The sequence below is a fragment of the Triticum urartu genome, chromosome 3A, assembly GCF_056163025.1.
Source record: "Triticum urartu cultivar PI428250 chromosome 3A, HENAU_Tu73, whole genome shotgun sequence".
Lineage (NCBI taxonomy): Eukaryota > Viridiplantae > Streptophyta > Magnoliopsida > Poales > Poaceae > Triticum > Triticum urartu.
Window position 1 is genome coordinate 187904515 of NC_141875.1, and position 14500 is coordinate 187919014.

A 14500-nucleotide genomic window follows, 5' to 3' on the forward strand; every position below is an offset into this window, starting at 1 on the left:
GGAGGACGACACAAGACCTCCTAAGGAGCGGCCTCACCAGGTTGGCTCATGAGGGGCGGAGAAAACAAGGCAAGGCAAACCTCGCGAGGTTCCAATGACATGAGCCATGACGATCGAGACTAGGCGAGCGCCAGCATGCACAGTGTCCTTGTTTCCTCTTTGGTGCTAAGGAGGCAAGCGCGTGGGAGGAGTTCCGAGGCATCAGGCAAAGGTTTCCATATCGGTGCAACGAGACCAAGACCAGCAGGACGGCAAGACGGAGGTCACCGTGGAGCCCAAGGCGGCGTCACCAACAGAGAATTTGGCAGGCGAGGACTACTTTTGTTAGGATAAGCTGTACTAGCTTTCCCCTTTCGAATTGGCCGTAGTTGGCTCCCTTCCCGCTCAATATTTGGGGAGAGGACCAGGGCCTCTATAAATAGGACTAGCCACCACATTAGGAAGGGAGATCCATCCGGACAACCACAAGTTCACCAAGCACAAGAACACCTCTCCTCAGGACACTGTTCTTCCCCTTGTACTATTCATCATCAGCCCAAAAGGCAATCCACCACCACCACACTGGAGTAGGGTATTAAACCACAACGGTGGCCCGAACCAGTATAAATCTTGTGTCCCTTGTGTTATGAGTTCGTCGAGCTAGCCTTAGAGATCGCGAAGTGTGTGAGGGTGTGATCGGTGAGGGAGAGATCTTCACGCGCACCCCAGTGTTCGAACCTTAAGGGTTTTGCCGGAACCTGAAATCCGACATTTGGCGCGCCAGGTAGGGGTGTGCCGAAGCTTTCCTTTGGTCGCTCCGTGTTCCACCGCTTCGTCGCAACCATGTCGGACGCTCGTCACGCCGGAGCTGAGCACTAGGCAGCCCTGGCAGCCCACGTCGCCCAGGCGGCTCCTGTCGGCGGGCCTCCACGTCGTTCTCCATCACCTGCCGCCAACGCCACCACCGGCCCGGTGGGGAACGAGCAGCAAGCATCCTCGTTGCACCCCTCGGTGCGGAGGGACAACCGCACCGCCACTCCATCGCTGACCCCCACAAGTTCCTCGTCCGACGCTCGTCACGCTCCCATGGACGCGCGGACCGCGCTACTCATGGCGCGCGAGCTCCTGCGTTACGCCCAGTCGAAGACCTCTATGAGGACTGGCTGGACCGCATCGCCGAGCTCGTCAGCACCACAAGGGCTCCCCTGCACCGTCCCTCTCGCTGCCTCATCCACCGCCACCTACGTGCGACGTAGCTCACGCAGCACCTCCACCACCCCCGCACCAAGACGACGCCCTGACGCCAAGGCGCGCAGCTCCGCGGTGTGACGCACTGCGCCAAGCGCCCGCACGTGAGGAAAGAAGTTGTCAAGAAGTTCCATGACCGCAAGAGAACGCTCCACCGGTCCCCTCACCACCGCATCAGGATCGCTTGCCGTGGCAGGGCCATGCGCCGCTTGCCGTGGTGGCGCGCGGGCGCCAAGACCAGGCTCCACCTCCACGGCGGCCCCCGGTGACCATAGCCGGTTTCTGCGCCTTCACCCTCGAGCTGCGTAGCATCACATGGCCAGGCAACTTCAAGACGGATCTGCCTCCTCGCTACAATGGCACCCCGACCCCGCAGAGTTCCTGCAGCTCAACGAGCTGATCATCGAGGCGGCCAACGGCGACAAGAAAGTCATGGCGAACTGGTTCCCTATGGCTCTCAAGGATGGCGCATGCTCGTGGCTCCTGAACCTGCCTCCAGGCGCCATCTCTTCCTGGAACAAGATGCGTGACCACTTTGTCGCCAACTTCTGGGGCACGTGCGACCGCCCCCCGGCCGCGGGTGACCCGTGCCGCGTCAAGCATCAACCAGGGAAAATCCTCCAGAAGTACATCCAGTGCTTCAACAACGTTCATCTCAAGATCCCCAAGGTCATGGAAGAGGCCATCATCTCTGTGTTCTCCGATGGCGTCCGCGACATCAAGATGAAGGAGGAGCTCGCCATCCACGAGGAGCTGTGCACATCCCTGGAGCTGTTCAACCTAGCGACCAAGTTTGCAAGGGCTGAGGAAGGGCGCCTTTCCCTCCTCAAGCTCCCAGCTACCGACCCGGAGGAGAAGAAACCCAAGGCCAAGGATGTGAAGCGCAAGGGAGTCGCCGTGCTCGGGCGGAGCCGGACACGAAGCGCGGCAGGGACCAGCCTGAGCCATCCAAGGGCAGCCGACCATTCTGCGCCTCCCACAACATGCACAACCACAACACCAACGATTGTCAAGAGCCCGGGGCCATTCGTGGTAGATGCTTCGGTCGATGCCCCGATCGCAACGACCGAAGCTATGGCCGAGGAGGAGGACGTGGCAGATGATGCTGGGACGACCATGGCCCACGCCAGGAGTGGCGCGACCGACCTCGTGAGCACCGCTGGCAAGATCAGCCTCGCAAGGGCTCCAGGAGGGATCAGCCTCGTGAGGATCACCCTCAAGGCAACGCTAGTCTTCCTCCGCTGCCGCCACCACCAAGAAGGAACGATGACCACCACCAAGACGAGGGGGCTGGGGGCTTCCAGGAGTCGCGTGCTGTCGCTTGCATCTTGGGCGGAGCTCAAGCCCCAGCCTCACAGTGTATCTTTGAGCAGTTTGCTCGTGAGGTGAACGCGGTCCTCCCCAAGCTCGAGGCCACTCGCCCGCTCAGGTGGTCCATGTGTGCCATCACTTTCAGTTCGGTAGACCAGCTCAAGTGCGCGGCTACCACCGACGCTCTCCCAATGCTTTGTTCACCCGTCATCAGCAATGTGCAAGTCACCAAGATCCTCATTGACGGCGGCGCAGGGCTGAACGTCCTATCCGTCGAGATGTTCGACAACCTTCAAGTGCCATACGATCAGCTTCAGCCTACCAAGCCATTCTCAGGAGTGACCGACGGCTCCACCACGCCGATAGGTCAGGTCCACCTCCCAGTCACCTTCGGAGAACGCAAGAACTACCGCACCGAGATCATCGACTTCGAGGTCGCCCACATCCGTCTGCTATACAATGCCATCCTTGGGTATCCAGCCCTGGCTAAGTTCATGGCGGTGACCCACCACGGCTACAACATCCTCAAGATGCCAGGGAGCGGTGGGATCATCACATTCCCCTGCGAAGAAAGAGATGCAGTGTGCTCCCTCGAGCGCGCCTTCCAAGCAGCGTCAATCAAAGACCCCGACAACAATGCAGCTCAGTACCCTCCTGAGGTTGTCCCCAAGAAGAAGAAGCAGATACTCCGTGCCGGACCTCGGGAGGGCAGCACCACAAGCGGTACCACGTCAAGATCAGAGCCCGCGCCTGGGGCGCCTCCCTCTATCGCATAAGGAGGCGGGCCCGGCGCCCTCCAAGGGCAGGGCTCAGGGGCTCTCTTCCAGAGGGGCTCAGACCTTGCCAACGTTGCGAGGGAGGCGCTCGGGCACCACTTGGAGGCATGCTTTGCGGCACGTCTCCCTCAGGAGGACACTGGGCAAGGAGCGCCTGGTACCCAGGAGTTCATCGCTAATGAATCTCAGGAGCTTCAGCAAGCAAGAGCAATGTGCGGCCACTGTCGCCCACCTGGTGTTGCTCCCCACCCAGGCAAGGGTGGTGAGCTGCGCGTCTGCATCGACATACCAGGGCTCAACCGAGCCGCATCTCAGGAGCGCTTCTGGCCTTCGCATGTTGGGCATTGCGAAGGTCCACCTCACAGCTAAGTTCGCATGCCATTCGGCCTGCTGAGTGTGGCTACTGCCTTCCAGCGTAACCTGTGGAGCGTGATGGCGGGTCAGCAGGCCAGGCACCACGCAGTCCTGGCGGAGATGGCGACGGTCCTCAAGGAACCGCCAGGACCCCCAGGGCCTCCCGAGGCTCAGGGCCCCGGTGGCTCGTGAGGTGCAACCCCTTCGCCACGTACCTTCAACTGCCTCAATACCCCTTCATCAATGGAACCAGGTGACACTTTCCAAGTTTGTTTAGCTGGGAGCGCCCCCAGGGCTGCATCATTCCCAGGCCGCGTGGGTCCGTTCCTGTGGCATGTATCCTTTCTTGTTTATGTCTTTAGCTTACCTTGCTGGGGCGCCCCTCGGGCTGCATCATCCCCATGCCGCTCGAGCCTGACCCAGTGGCACCTATCGTTCATGCACTTACCTGAGCTAGTTTGTCTTCCATGCTTAATCTATGTATGATTATCACGTGCTTGATTGTCACCCACCATGGGAGCCGCGCGCCGGTCGTCTTTCTTCAGGACCCTTCGCGTGAGAGGGTTAGGCACGACGTCTGTGCTTGGGCATGTCCCTGCAGCGTCGATAAATCCAACGGCTAAGCTTTGTCTGGCGGGCCGGCCCCGTTCACCTCACCTCCTGGGGCCATTGGTGCTTGGCTTTCTCATGAGATAACCTCAGGAGATTCGCTCGGCGCAGGTTGTCTAACCACCTCGCAGGACCAACACAGCGAATGAGAATCAAGACCAGGCGCAACACGCCTTGAGGTAGGGCCTCATGAGTCCCGTGCTGGCTCACGAGTGCCCAGACACACCTCGTCTAGCCCTGCGGTGCAAGCCACGTGTCAGGGCGGGGCTGTACACGCCCCGGGGGCTCTCCGCAGTAGGGAGTCCCCTCCCACGTACCAGTGGAAGCACCATGCTCTGCACTCGCAGTCGACACTGCCGAGGAGCGGATATTCCCATGCATGTGTGGAAGCGCCATGGTCCATCCTGGTGATAAACAACTGAGGGCGGCCTCCCCTCGGGGGAGCCGCGTGAGGAGGCTGGGCATGGGGGTTGCGCTTGGGTCACGCCCAAGCGTACGCCACCCCGCCAGGTCCCTCAGACCTGGTCGTGGAGTGCCCTCCCAAGTGGAGCTAAGGTATGAAGGTTGTTTGAACGTCAAGGGGGACTCCTGAGCATCGCGACTCAGGAGCCTAACTGACCACGTAGCCCCTCACTCCTTGGTCCGTCCTGGTCTTCGGTCGGCCCAACGACGGTTGAGGTATGCGCAGGGTCGGGCCCTGCCGACGTAGAACACTAGATCTATCCCCGCGTCTCTTTCCTATAAGCTGTTTGCGCATCAAGGGGGACTCCTGAGCATCGCGACTTAGGAGAATAACTGGTCACGTAGCCCCTCACTCCTTGGGCTCGTCCTAGTCTCTGGACGACCCCACGGCGGCTGAGGTATGCGCGTGGCTGGGCTCTGCCAGCGTAGAACGTAAAGAAAATGGGAAGGAAATCGCAAAATCTCAAAGAAAATATTACAAGACATATTGTTCTTCGAACATCAAACACAAGTTTAAACGCCTCCACGTGGCATGCTACATGATGCAGTAGTTTCAACAGGAAAGGAGCCGCAAGCCAGTCACCCCTGGATACCGCCGGCACCCGCAAGAGGCGCCCCCTCCTGGGTGGCGCTCCCTACACCCGCACCACCGGTCGAAGGCGCGGGAGCGAAGGTGTCGAACTTCTTCAGCAGGGCTTCCACCTGACCTTTCACGGCTGCGACGGCGGCTGCGCAGTGCTCGTCAACCACGGGCTCTAGCAGCTCGTCAATGCGGGTGGCAGGATCGCGAAGATGGAGGTGGCTGAAGACGCGCGTCAGCGCGGCTGAAGAAAGGAAGCGAGCCTCTTCCTCCGCTATGGGGCCGATGCCACCCATGACTTCCTCAAGTGCCTCGACCAAGTAGGGAAGCAACTGGGCGGGGCCATCCTCATCGGTGGCCAGCGGCTTCTCCAAGCCCTTCTCATAGAGTGACTTCAGAGCCTTGCGAGACCTCTTTCCGAGAAGCGCGAAGTTCGCGCGGTTCTCAGCCAAAACCATCGCCTTGGCGTCGAGACCGGCTTTCTCCACCTGCACCTTTTGCTCTAGCTCCTCTAGCCGGCTGCGCTCAGCGGCCTGCGCCTGCGCCAGCTACTCCAGCTCGGTGTCGCGACCCTTAACAACGTCCTCCCGGGCCTTCATCCTCTATTACTCCGCCTTACGGCCACGGGCATCTTCGCCATGCTCTTCACGCAGGATCTTCTGCTCGGCCTCCAGCACCCGGCAGCGATCTTGGGCGGCCTTGGCGTCCTTCAGCATCGCATCGTGAGCAACTGTTGCCTGATCTGCGGCTCGCTTCTCCCCATCAGAGGTCACCATGACCTGGCTCAGCGCCACCTGAACGGACACGTCAGAATGGATCCAACCAAAAACCAGCTCCGGACACCCAGCCGCCAGGAGGGGTTCGGCGCTCTGGAGGTCTTCTCGCAGCCGGACCATCTCAGAAAGGGCCTGCTCCAGGACATCAGGAGAAGCAGAGGAACCTGGGGCCGGCAACACGACAAAAGAAGGAGGAAGAGGCGTCATCATCACCATGGCCTGGGAGGCTAGAAGCTCCCGAACCTCTTGGACCTCAGCACCCGAGCCAGACTCTGGCACCTCCCGAGTCAGCGAGGCCTCGGGGGCTGACTTCTCTCGAGGATGCGCCACCCAGTCTCGCGACGATCATCGGGCTGGAGAAGCACGAGCACCATCCCCACCTTTGCTCACAGAGAGCGCGCAGCTGCAGGAGGCGACCTGGGCTCAAGCAGCAACCCCTCGCTCTCCCTTCTCTTCTTCGCCGCAGGCGTCGGCCAAGTTTCATAACAAGGAAGAAGATTCAGGAACAAGCATCAACAACAAGAACAAGGCAGGACGAGAACACTTACTGATCCGCTGCGGCGTAGTCCCTCCGCTTCGGAAGCTTGAAGCCGGAGAGCTTCGCGACCCGAGGAGCGGGCGCGCCAGCTCCGGGAGCAGAAGCAGGAGCAGCAGCTGGGCCGGAAGCGGCTGCAGGCGGCGCCAGAGCAGAAGCAGCATCCCGAGAGATCAGCCCCGATCGGTCCCTCGTCGGGATCACGGGCGGCTCTCCCTTCTCCTGGTGGGCGTCAGCCTCGTCAGGAAGGGTGCGGAGGATGTCAGTTTTGTTCAAGGGGGAGGTCTCCCCCGTCCCTTCGGGGGTTATCTCTGAGTCTTCCTCCTCCTCCTATTCCTCCCCGCGGGACTCACCAGAAGACAAATCCACTGGCATCGGCGCCGCAGGGGCCCCGGTGGGCACCGGCGGCACCAGCCCGCGCCCGTCAATGGTCAGCCTGGCGGCCGCGACCTGCACCCCATCCTTGTGGCGGAACAAGGGAGTGAAGACATTTGGCGGGTACTCCTGGTCGTCCCCGACCAGGAGGTGGAGAGAGACATCCAGCTCATCATCAGACAAGGCTTTCGGGCTCAGGCGAACCTTGTCCTCTTTGTTCCCAAGCTCCTAGAAGTGGCGCGTACGCGCCTGAAGCGGGGCTATGCGCAGCATTAGGAATTCCCTCAGAAGCATGCTCCCTGTCGCCTTCGCCGCCTTCGCGTTGCCGGGTTTCAGGTTAGTGTACATCTGCTCCACACCAACTTCGCACGCTCATCGGTGAGCTTCACGCGATACCACCCCTTGTCAGACTGGGGCATCTCCATCGGCACCGTCAAGCGTGGGTGGGCGCACTTGGCGTCCATCATGGCCCACTTGCTCCTGAAGCCATCGGCCTTCTTCCCCATCTTCGAGATTGAGTTGGCCTTGCCGGCCACGATGAAATTGGCACACCCGGATGTATGGCCCTCGTTGATGCGGAGGATGAAGAAGTGGGGAAGCAGAGCCACGGACGGCATCACGCCAAGGTACGCCTCGCAGTAGTAGGCGAAGATCGACAAGAGAAGGATAGAGTTGGGATGAAGATGCAACGCCTACAGCCTGTAGTGGTCAAGGACCTCGTAAAAGTAGTCAGAGAAGGGGGGAACCAGCCCTGCGACAATGCTGCTCATGAAGAAGGGGAAGAAGGTGCTTCCCTTGATCTCCGGCATGTCGGAGCCGGCCCACAGTCTAGTCTTCCCCTTCTCATTGCTTTCCCCCACCGTCAGCAAGCGTGTGGTGGCGAGGTTCTTCTCCGAGACGTTGGGCGCATCGAGAGCTGGCTCGTACCAAGCCGGCGACGAGGCGGGCTTGACCCTCTGGGGCGCCATTGGTTGCTAATACGGAAGGAGATGGGAGTAGATCTGGAGATTTCGGAAGTACGGAGCAACAATGATGATCTGGAGCAAGACAAAAGGAAGTAGTGAAGGCAAGCGCTGTCTATGCTAGCCTTTTGATAGCCGAGCAGTTGCCGAGGCAACGTGAGAAGCAGAGACGCCCATGTCCAATCAACCACCACGCGTCGACCAAGGCCCCAGGCTATTGGGGCCCGCAGTGCTCCGCGCTTGCCCTTTGGCTTCACCTCGAAGCCAAGCCTGAGCGCGCCTTAGGCCCGGGGGCTACTGTCGGTGTTTTGGGAACGGGGGTCCCCAGACTTGCCTGCCTGTGGCCCACGGCGTGGCTCTACATGCGGGCCCGTAAGGCCCATCTTCACCAACAAGCATTCAAGACCCTCGCGACGAGCCAAGCCTTGTAAGGCGGACGACACTAGACCTCCTCAGGAGCGGCCTCACCAGGTTGGCTCGCAAGGGTCGGAAAAATCAAGGCAAGGCAAACCTCGTGAGGTTCCAATGACGTGAGCCATGACGATCGAGACCAGGCGGGCGCTAGCATGCACAGTGTCCTTGTTTCCTCTTTGGTGCTAAGGAGGCAAGCGCATACGGGGAGTTCCGAGGCGTGATCGGTGAGGGAGAGATCTTCGCGTGCACCCCAGTGTTCGAACCTTAAGGGTTTTGCCGGAACCCGAAATCTGACAGGTTGTGAGGCCAGTTTTCTGGAGTTGAAGAAACGTTTGGTTATAGCCCCAGTGCTAATTCTCCCGAATATATGCAACGATTTCCATGTCTATTACGACGCTTCACGACAGGGACTTGGAGGCATTCTTATGCAAGAAGGAAAAGTTGTTTCATATGCCTCAAGACGGCTTTGACCTCATGAGTTGTTTCATATGCGCTCAAGACCTAGAGACATTTTCTTATTGGAAATCATTATGATATTTACACGGATCATAAGAGTTTGAAGTACTCTTCACACAGAAGGAGTTGAACCTCATCCAGAGGAGATGGTTGAAGCTCATAATGGATTCTGACATGAAACTGCATTATCATCCAGGAAAGGCCAATGTTGTAGCAGACGCGTTGAGGCGCAAGATGTATGTTAATACCCTCATAACTGGAGGATTACCTCAGGAGTTAGCCAACGATCTCAGAGAACTTGAAATGGAGATAGTTCCGAGAGCTTTTGTTGCATCGTTGGAAGTTCAGTCCATGTTGTTGGGAAAGATTCTAGAAGCTCAGAAGACTGATAAGGAGATTGCTTAGATAAAGGAAAAGATTAGTAAAGGAAAGGCCAAAGGTTTTCATGAGGATGAACATGAAACTTTATGGTTTGAGGATCGTATCTATGTGCCAAATGATCCAGAGATCAAGAAGTTAATTCTTCAGGAAGCTCATGACCGCCATACTCGATTCATCCAGGCAACACCAAGATGTATTTGGATTTGAAGCAACTTTTCTGGTCAATAGGTATGAAGAATGATGTTGCCGAATACGTAGAAGTATGTGACGTATGTCAAAGAGTTCAGGCAGAGCATCAGAAGCCAGTAGGATTACTTCAGCCTTTGCCGATACCTGAATGGAAGTGGGATAAGCCTGGTATGGATTTCATCACCGGATTACCCAGGACACGTTCATCATATGACTCCATCTGGGTAGTAGTTGATCGCTTGACCAAAGTGGCTCACTTTATCCCCGTGAAACCCACTTATACGAGTGCGAAGTTGGCCAAGATATATATCACCAGGATCATATGTCCGCATGGAGTTTCGAGGCCATCGTATCAGATAGAGGAACATAGTTTACCAAAAAAGTTTTGGAAATAGTTACACCAGTCTTTGGGTACGAGGCTAGAGTTCAGTACAGCCTTTCATCCACAAACAGATGGACAGACCGAGAGGGTCAATCAGATTCTGGAGGACATGTTGAGAGCTTGTGCGCTAGATTATGGATCTAGTTGGGATGATAATTTGCCTTACGCAGAGTTCTCGTACAACAACAACTACCAAGCTAGTTTGATAATGGCCCCTTTTGAAGCTTTGTATGGAAGGAGGTGCAGGACACCCTTGATGTGGGATGAAGTTGGAGACCAACAATTGTTCAGGCCAGATTTAATCAGAGATTCTGAGGACAAGATTAAGTTGATTCGTGATAGACTCAAGGTAGCTTAGTCCAGGGAGAAGAGTTATGCTGATACTAAATGCAAGGAGGTAGCTTATGAAATCGGAGACATAGCATATCGCCGTGTATCACCACTTCGAGCAGTTAAACGATTTGGAGTCAAAGGAAAGTTAGCACCACTATTTGTAGGACCATACCGAGTTTTGGAACGTATGGGTGAAGTTGCCAACAAGTTGGAGTTACCCGAAGGTTTGTCAGGAGTTCATGATGTGTTTCACGTTTCCCAGTTAAAGAAGTGCCATGCAGAGGTGGCCGATATTCCTTTGAGAGATACAGTGCCCCTGGAAGCAATTTAGTTGGAGAGTGACCTAACTTACAAGGAGAAACCCGTCAAGATTCTTGAGTTCGCCAACCGAGTTACACGCAGAAAAGTCAACAAGTTCGGCAAAGTTTAGTGGAGCCACCATACCGAGGAAGAAGCCACATGGGAGAGAGAAGAATACCTCCGGAAAGACCACCCACACCTTTTTGCTAGCCAATCCGAATCTCGAGGCCGAGATTCATCTTAAGGGGGGGGGTAGGTTTGTAACATCCCAATTTTCAATTTGGATGTTAATCATTAGGTCATCATATGCATCCATAATTTGTGCATTTCTGAATTTGTTTTATCTGGAATTTTGATCCTAGAAACCTTAAGCAACTCAAGGACCAATTGAGAGAGTTGGAGGTTTTCACAAAAATCCACTTTTCAATTTTCAAAATTGGTAAATTGGATCAAAGTGATTTTATTCGAAATTTATTTTTCCAATAATTTCAAATAAATAAAATAATGAGAGAAGATAATATGACTTCTTCAAAACATCTAGGAAATATTGGAAATTTAATTTTGAATAAAAAAATTTTATTTGAAATTTTATTGAATTGTATTTTATTAAATTGGGAAAAAAGTTGCATTTGTTCCAGAAGAATGTTCACGTTGCCCCAAATATTAGGAGGGGATAGTGAAAATTGTTTCTGGAATTTTTGGACTTTTAATTTATTTTATTTGGATTTTTCTTCGCGGCGCTATTTGATGTCTACTACGCAACCTTCTTCTTGTAGACGTTGTTGGGCCTTCAAGTGCAGAGGTTTGTAGGACAGTAGCTAATTTCCCTCAAGTAGATGACCTAAGGTTTATCAATCCGTGGGAGGTGTAGGTTGAAGATGGTCTCTCTCAAACAACCCTGCAACCAAATAACAAAGAGTCTCTTGTGTCCCCAACACACCCAATAGAATGGTAAATTGTATAGGTGCGCTAGTTCGGCGAAGAGATGGTAATACAAGTGCAATATGGATGGTAGATATAGGTTTTGTAATCTGAAATTATAAAAACAACAAGGTAAAAATTAATAAAAGCGAGCGTAAACGGTATTGCAATGCCAGGAAACAAGGGAGGGTTCATACTTTCACTAGTGCAAGTTCTCTCAACAATAATAAGATAATTGGATCATATAACTATCCCTCAACATGCAACAAAGAGTCAGTCCAAAGTAACTAATAGCGGAGAACAAACGAAGAGATTATTGTAGGGTACGAAACCACCTCAAAGTTATTCTTTCAAATCGATCTATTCAAGAGTTCGTACTAGAATAACACCTTAAGACACATATCAACCAAAACCCTAATGTCACCTAGATACTCCAATGTCACCTCAAGTATCCGTGGGTATGATCATACGGTATGCATCACACAATCTCAGATTCATCTATTCAAACAACACAAAGAACTTCAAAGAGTGCCCCAAAGTTTCTACCAGAGAGTCAAGACGAAAACGTGTGCCAGCCCCTATGCATAAGTTCACGAGGTCATGGAACTCGCAAGTTGATCACCAAAACATAGATCAAGTGGATCATGTTATATCCCATTGTCACCACAGATAAGCACATGCAAGACATACATCAAGTGTTCTCAAATCCTTAAAGACTCAATCCGATAAGATAACTTCAAAGGGAAAAACTCAATTCATCACAAGAGAGTAGAGGGGGAGAAACATCATAAGATCCAACTATAATAGCAAAGCTCACGATACATCAAGATCGTACCACCTCAAGAACACAAGAGAGAGAGAGAGAGAGAGATCAAACACATAGCTACTAGTACATACCCTCAGCCCCGAGGGTGATATACTCCCTCCTCGTCATGCAGAGCGCCAGGATGATGAAGATGGCCACTGTCGGATGCGGCGCACGAATTCTTTTCCTCCAACCGATTTACGCCCTAGCTCACTAAGATCTTGTGGACGAACTCGACACACTCGCAACATAGAAAGACACAAGATTTTTACTGGTTCGGGCCACCATTGTGGTGTAATACCCTACTCCGGTGTGCTGGTGGTGGATTGCCTCTTGGGCTGATGATGAACAATACAAGGGGGAGAACAACCTCTTGAGGTTGAGGTGTTCTTGTGCTTGGCTAACTTGTGTGGCTGGGGATGATCCAAGAATGGTTCCCCTCTCTCTCTCTATCTCTCTCTTTTTCGTCGTCCCCACTCTCTATCTCTATCTCTCTTTTTTTGTCATCCCCTCTATGGTGGTGGCTAGCTCTACTTATATAGGCCCTGGTCCTCTTCCCAAATATTGAGCGGGAAGGGATCCAACAATGGCGGGAAAATTTGAAGGGGGACAACTAGTACAAGCCATCCTGACAAAAGGTGGTCTTCGCTTGCCAAAGGCACTGGTGGTGACGCCGTCTTGGGCTCCACAATGACCTCCATCTTGCCATCCTTCTGGTCTTGGTCTTGTTGCACCAAAATGGCAACCTTTGCCTGATGCCTCGGTACTCCTCACTTGCGCTGGTTTCCTTAGCACCAAAGAGGAAACAAGGAAGTTGTGCACGCTGGCGCTCGCCAGGTGTCGATCGTCATGGCTCACGTCATGAGAGCCTCATGAGGTTCGCCTCGCCTTGATATCTCTGCTCCTCGTGAGCCTGCCTTACTAGGCCGCTCCAGAGGAGGTCTTGTGTCGTCCGCCTCGTGAGGCTTGGCCCCTCGCGAGGGTCTTGGATGCCCTGTTGATGAAGATGGGCCGTACGGCCTGCTGGCTTAGCCACGCAGTGGGCCACAGGCAGGCAAGTCTAGGGACTCCTGTTCCCAGAACGCAGACAATAGCCCCCGAGCCCAAGGTGCGCTCGGACTTGGCTTCGCGGAGAAGCCAAGGGTCAAGCATAGAGCATCGCGGGCCCCAAAAGCATGCGGTCTCGGTTGATGCGTGCCAGTTAATTGGACTCAGGCGTCTCCGCTTCCCCATGCTGCCTCGGCAACTGCACGACTTGACGAGTCCGTGCGACATGCAAGGAAAGCCATCATTACCTGCGATCGTGAGAGGTGCCGGTTGGCCTTCTCTTGCTATAAATGGGGAGGGGGTTGAGCCCCCATTGCCCATCTCTTCCTTGCTCGCTTGCTCCTACCTCCTTGCTCCACCGCTAACATCTTCTTCCTTGCTTCGTTGCTAGCACCAATGGCGCCTATCAGAAGGTTCTCCGCCGAAGAAAAGTGGAAGACCCCCGAGATGTCCCGAAGCAACTTCCACCGAAGAAGAGGTCGATCTACCGCCGTGAGGAAGAAGCGATGCAGGTGGTGTCGAGGCCTTGGTGCGAGTGGCCTCCCCCAGGGTATCCGCTACCCCTGTATGCCCAAGCCGAGGACTCAGGAAGGCCGAGCGACGAGCAGCGCCGCTGAAGCCGCGACCGGAGTCGTCGCGCCACGGCGACACGCGCCGTCGCTCCAGGAATCCACGTCACGGACTCCTCGCGCGAGCTGGTGCTGTGGGCGCTGATGCCCCCAAGCTCTTGGATCCGCTTTCCACTGTTCTTCTCCGATGTGATGCCGTCGAGGGGGCCTCTCGAGCCTTGGTTGCAGCATGCCGACTGCAGCGCTCCGGCGACTGGAGCAGAGATCGAAGCGGTCCGCACCGGCAAGATCTTCATGACTCGTGGCTGGGGCGAGATCGCGCGGGTCTGCCACGCGAGGGGCGCCCTCGTGATCCACCTTGTGTACGATGATGTCTCCACACTCTTCTTCAAGGTCTTCGATGCCGAGGGCCGCCGCCTGGGCTGCTGCTCCGGAGAGGAGCACGAGGCTGATGCGCGCTCCGCTCGTGACCACTCCAGCAGCATCAGCCTTTGGGTGTCCAGCAACTCTCCTGAGCTTTGTGAGACTCCAGAGACGAGCGGCGACAGCTACGTGCCACCGAGCTCTCGCTGCGCTCGGAGCAGTGCTGCCGCGTCCGGCCATCGCCGCCGCTGACCTAGACGGGGTTGCCGCCAACCTCCCGTGGCCCACTATTGATGATGGCGTCTGCCACGGGGGGGGGTGTAGATATGATCCTCCTTAGTTTTAGCTTTTGTTTCCTGTGAAGAATCATGAA